The sequence below is a fragment of the Phaseolus vulgaris genome, chromosome 9 (assembly GCF_051622355.1).
Source record: "Phaseolus vulgaris cultivar YP4 chromosome 9, ASM5162235v1, whole genome shotgun sequence".
Taxonomy (NCBI): Eukaryota; Viridiplantae; Streptophyta; class Magnoliopsida; order Fabales; family Fabaceae; genus Phaseolus; species Phaseolus vulgaris.
Genome location: NC_143506.1, coordinates 13,636,723 through 13,643,455, shown reverse-complemented (window position 1 = coordinate 13,643,455; position 6,733 = coordinate 13,636,723).

Genomic DNA, 6,733 nt, shown 5'->3' with positions numbered 1-6,733 from the left:
ATATATAATTAATATGAAAATAAAGAGTTATAAATGAGTATTAAGAAAACAAAAAGTCAAGAAGGAAATAAAACTTTTAACATCTATGCGGTAAACACTAAACACTCCAGTTTTCTAATGCCTATCTTAATAATCTTTACTACTTTAACATTTTTTTTTATTTTTTTTCTGATAAAAAAAAACTTTATAACATTTTTTTCCAACTTCATTCCTAATACTTTTCTCTTTTTTTTTTCCTTTATAGTAATGATCCTTATTGACTCTTTTATAAACCTTTTTTTCAACTTATCTCTGACATTAACTATTTTTAATCAAGATATCATTAGTTATATATAATAAACATTAAATACTAAAAACTAATAACATAATTGATGAAATTATATATATATATATATATATATATTATAACTTATTGTACACTAAAGCACTTTTCATATGCTTTTTATTTTAAGTTCTTTAACTCATTTATTTTTTAATAGGAATAGATTAGATTCATTTTACATATTTGATTTAATTTTGTATTTTTAGTTCTTTTAATCTCTACTCATTGTTTTCAGTCTAACTTTTTTTATATATATTTTTATTCTAATTATATTGGATTCTACATTTTTAAGAATCCAAAACACATATATCTCTTCTATGTGATATTTTGAAGTTGAGATAGATTTTTTGAATTTAATAAAATAATACATGAAGATTCAATTCTCTTTAATTTTAGTTTAGATTATTGTAAATGAGCTTATGAACTAATTAGATCTCACATTCAAGCCTATGCTTACTTTAGATTTCACATCTTATATATAGGTTAGATGTGATCTAAACTTGTACACATAAATTATTTGTTTAATTTTTCACTTTTTGGAATGGTCTTTTCATTGCTTTCTTTCTTATATCTCAATTTTCATTTTGAATCTTCCTCTTATCCTTTCATCTTCATTTTTTGCTTTTCATTAACAGAAAATTAAACCTTGAGGACTAATTCACGGAATCAAGATCCAACATGTCAAATTGAGTTATGTATTGATGGTTAAATTCTTTGAGTTTATTTTTCTCTTCTATAATTTTGGTTTTGCACTTTCTGATTACAATTTGCGTTTCTAATTTTAAAAATCAAATTAGGAAAGAATTGAATATTGATTTGATAATTATATACAAATTATATAAATGATAATTTAATTTGATTCATATAATTGATTAATTGAATTAGTTAATTGATCAAACTTGACTTGAATCTTTAGATAATTATGATAAGAGAAATTGTTTGCTTATTGTATTTAAATTGAACATTTCATCGACTTGATTTTTTATTTTTTATTTTTTTATTTATGAACTTAAATTATGTTCTATGTTACAAACTTTGAAGAAAACTTAGAGGAATCATTGATCTCAAGAATCACGAAAATCAATAATTTATCTTATTTCTTATAAAGGTTAAAATAAATTACTATAGCACGCATATGAAAAGTTATTAAGAGATAATAGTGGAAGGATGAGTTTTAATAACTATAGGCTAGTTTTAAAAAGTAATACAAATGATTAATAAATATAATGTTATAAATTATGTTAAGAAATTTTATTTAAAAAAATTGAATTCTTTAAAAATCTCTTATATTTTAGAGAAGTGAAAGTTGGAGTTTGACAAGAAGGTGGAAGATGATACAAACGTCCATAGAAAAATGAAGAAAATAGTACTAACTAATGAAGGTTAAAAAATAGGATATTCCGTGAAAAAAAAAGGCAGAACTTGGTTGATCCATTTCGCTATGGATACAAATAGTTGTTGGTCTTCCTAGTTGTTTATGATGCATGTGAGGGTCAAGAATGAAGTTTGAATCTTATCTGTTGACTAATAATCTTTATTTTGAATTAGATAAAATTAAATTTTATAAACCTTTTAGATATTGTGGAGACCGTAAACTGGTTCAACATATGTTAACCGTTACAAGTAACAAGTTGACAATTACATAAGGATAAAGTAGTTAAAAAAACTTAAAATACCTCATGGTTGCACCACCAATTATTTAAATTAAATGTGTATGACATTTGTTGTCGACTTGCATGCACAATTTTTTTTTAAGTACGATTTATCCAAATTTAAGACAAAAATTACACCCGTTGTGTAGAAAAGCCAGCTTTGTGTGGCCAATATGAAGTGTGAGATTCAAGAATTCCTATGATGTAAAGTGCATCATTTAATGGGTTGGGCTAACTACGTTCAATCAACCTTCATCCCTTTTTTACTGACCCAATTGCAATTAATAATACTATATTTTTTTGTTGGGCTAAGTGAAACACCCTATTCCTTCCATCATGAAAAGAGAGGGAGAGAGAGAAAAAAAAGGAGTGAAGAAATAAAAAAGTGAATGCCACAAAAACATATAAAATCCACCTATCAGCAGACACAAAATAAATCTTAACCCGTGCTTCCTAAAGTCCATAACATCTGCACCAACACCACTTTTATTTATAAAAACAGAAGCCTTTAATTTTGGTAACCACGTACTAATCCTAATCATAATTACTCTTTCTCATCAATTAGTATTAATAACCGCGTAAATCGTGAGCGAGAGAGAGAGAGAGATCCATGATTAAAAATCACTTCGTGAGCGAGAGAGAGAGAGAGATCCATGATTAAAAATCACTTTCAAGAATTCATTAGCCATTGGCGGATATTCATCTTTTATAAGACGAAAGCAAGAGACAAATAACCTTTTCATGGTTGTTGGTTAATTAATATAGTTTAATAGTGAGGATTATCTCAGACTTTTCTTGCTGTATATTCAACTACTTGGGAAGCAAGTTTTATATTTTTTCCCTACGCACTTGAGAAGAGTTGGGAACATAGGAAGAGGAAGAAAGAAGGAAGGAGAGAAGAGAGTGCTTTTCTTTGAAGGATTGGTGAACTTTTTTCTAATCATGCCTTAGAAAGTGATGACAAAGAGGAAAGTGAATGTGCTTCGCCCATGATTATAACTATCTATATCTTGCAATCTATTATTGTTATTATAATTATTCCCACCACCTCCTCCACTTCCACCACCTTCCACCGCAAATTCCAGCTGATCTTAGTCCTGTCCTACTCATGCCCTTTGCCTTTTTCTCTCTCTTTCTTCTTCTTCTTCTTCTTTTCTTCTTATATCTCTTCAAAAGTAAAGGAGTCATCATCTTCTTCTAAATACACTAGAACTAAAATTAAGTGTATGTATATTTGTACATACCAAAAGATGTTGTAAATTTGATACAAGAGTGAGAGTGTAGACTTCAGTTCAATCATGCAACCTCATCCTCTTATTCCCCATAAAGCTGTTTTTATACTTTTTTTTTCTTCTTTCTCTTTGTGGGGTATTCTCTAGGCCTGCTTCCTTCCACTTTGTATCACAATATGCTTCTTCTTTTTTCTTTTTTTTTCCCCACTGAAACCATATACATAATGAATTTATTTTAGGACTCCACCAATATCTCTGTTCTTTTGTGCAGTCAAAGTTATTCCCTCTTTAAGCTGAACCATGTAGCTAGTTATGCCCACAGCTTCTGCTTTTGATGGATATATTGCGCTCTGATGCAAAGCTTCCCCCACGTAAATGGAACATTTGTTCTTTTGCCAGGATATGTAAAACCCAATATTCTTTACCCTTGTGTTGGACTTTGGGAGATGAGTAAGTAACTTTATAGTACCTTGTGGAATTATGCACATATAAGTGGTACCTGGAGAATACATACATACATATGCCTGTCCCTGTCTTATCTTTTCTTTTTCATCGTATCCTTAATTTCATATTCATCACTAATCCAAATGCCACCTCTTCTAGTAACAACTTGTTTTTCTTTTCTATCAGAATCTTCGGTAAGAATATATAATCAGGATATAGACACTCCAAAGAAAAATAATCAGTTTTTGTTGTCAAAAGTCATTAAAAGAATTTCTTATAAAGTATACCTAAAGTAATATTAACTCATGAAATAAACCTTGTGGACCTGTTTTGTTATATGTATTTTTTTATTGAGTGGGGTGGGGAGGGTATTGTTTTTATTTGAATGTTGAAGTTGGAACACTAAAATGAATGATGAGAATGGATTTGAAGGTAGTGTGTGGAACATGGAAAACTAGGATGTACGCTTTGTCTTACATGGTTGTACGCTTATGTTGTTTCACTTAAATCTACAAAAGTTTGGTGCGTACGCTTTGCTTTTTTGGGTGGGACGTGAAAACAGCTTCACTCTTGTTCTGCAAATAAAGCCAAACACCAAAGAAGCCCCGGACCATAATAGGATGTTGGTTCCACTTTTGGTAACAGTGATGCGGTCCTTCATACATTATACATTAACCTCATCACTTACCCTAAAACCATCTTTTTCTATCTCATTACCTTTTTATTGCCTTATATGCATTATCTTAATGCACATTAATTTACTCCACCTACCAAATCTTAACTGGTATATATTATCTCAAACCAGACACGGGAATCACTTACAAAACCACATGATGTTTAATAATCTTATTCTATATATGTCTTCTTTGTTAACCTTTTTATTTTATCAAAATATCATTTTCATGTTGGGAAATACTTCAAAATTAGGGAATGAATTATAGAGATTTCATACATAAACCACTCCCAATGAGAACGGTAAACAAAATTTAACTTTAAATAACTAAACCAAATTTTATGATTGAAATGGATCAAACTTTAGATGTGATTTTAGAAACTTAGACACAATCCTATATGATCTGAATATTATGCGCGCGCCCACACATAAAAATAAAATAAAAATAAAATAATATATATATATATATATATATAATTTTGGTGAAGAGCTCATATAATTAATATGATATAAATTAGTAAATCAATTTTTTTCTTAATTAAGTTTTAAGTAATTTATAAATTTAAGTATTTTTAATTAAGTTTATATTTTTTTTGTTATATTTAGTACTCAATATTTTTTAATTTTTTATAAGCATTTTTTTATTTGATTTTTGTAGTCAATAAGATGACACAACTATTATTTTTGTTTTTCTCTCTCTAACTCACCAATCAACTAGCTCAATTTCCCATAACTCCTTAACTTGTATTCTCCCTTTCCAAAATTTAGTTGAAGAGTTAAGAGGTGAGTTGGAGGATATTGAAGAGAGAAAGAATAAGTTGAGCACCAAGTTGAAGATAAGAGACATAAGAATGTATTAAGAAGAGAGTTTTAGTTTAAAATATCCTCACAAAATTGACTTATAAGATGAGGATTATACTCACTTATATACGAAAAATTGGTTTTATCTCTAGTTGATCTGAGATTTTCAACATACTCTCATGCCAAAGCATATACATATCGAGCGTGTGGGTGACACTAAATATTTGTGAACAATCTGATAACAACCTGATAGCGACTGACATAATATACCCGATAAAGCTCGCTAGGACAGACTCTAATATGATATTAAGAAAGTTGATGTGATTTCCAACATATTCTCATGCCAAAGCATATACATATCGAGTGTGACACTAAATATTTATGAACGATCTGATAACAACTTAATAGTGACTGACATAATATACCCGATAAAGCTCGTTAGGACAGACTCTAATATGATATTAAGAAGTGAGTTTAAGTCTAACTGATCCTCACAAAACCAATTTACAATTGATCTTATCTCTAGTCGATGTGAGATATCTAACATAACAACTACGTTATCTCATTTACAAAAAAATTAGAAAAAACAAGGTACTTAGCTAGTTTTTTTTTTGGATATTCACTAAAACAAATATTATTAGTAGGAGCTTAATTAAAAATACTAAAATTTATAAATTACCTAAAACTTAATTAAACTATTTTTTTTATTAGTGTGAGTTTGCAAACTTTTAATCTCATTGTTTGCTATTATATAGTTAAAATTTTTGTTTTATATTGAAAAACAAGGTTTAATACATAGAGAACAGACAGAAGAAGGAAAAAAGTGATAAATCTAACTAAGAGAGGTAGGAATTTTCGTTAAGTATTGTAGAGTTTATCTATCTATTTTTTTTTTTAAATCTTAACATTGTTTAATTAACTATTTATAATTTGGACAGTGCTGGGAGGTGATGATATAAATTTTATAATTTGGGGAAGCTTCTTTCTTCTATTTATTTGTTATGTATTTATCTATTTTATCTCATATGTGTTTTTTATATAAACCAAAATCAAGGTAAAAATAGTTAAATAATGGATCCAATTCCTATTACAAAAGATTATATACGTGTCTAAATTAATTAAAATTGAACTATAGTTTACTTTTATAATTAGATTAGGTACTTTTTGTCTAATAATCGATCTAATCTGCCTAAAAAATCGTATATGATTGTATACCTAAGGGGAATAGCTCAAGTAGGAACAGGCTAGCTACATTGGTCCACAAGGAGAAATCGAACATGCTAAACAAAAGGATAAAAAAACTAGTACAATCAAATTAAAAAGCTATGCTTTCTCCTATATCATGAAATTGAGATAGTATTAGTACGATTTTGGGAATCAAATAATCACCTTTTCTTTAATTATTTCTGCTTTCTTCTACGTTCCTTTAATGAAAGAAAAAAAAAATAGTACATCACTAAGAAAAGGAAACAATAATAGAAAGAATGTTGCCATATTTTAAAACAATATGAATTATTTATTAGTCAACTAAGTTTTTAATTAAATAAAGAAGACAAATAGAATTAGGCATATGTTTGATTCCGATTTAAAAAACACATACACTGCATCA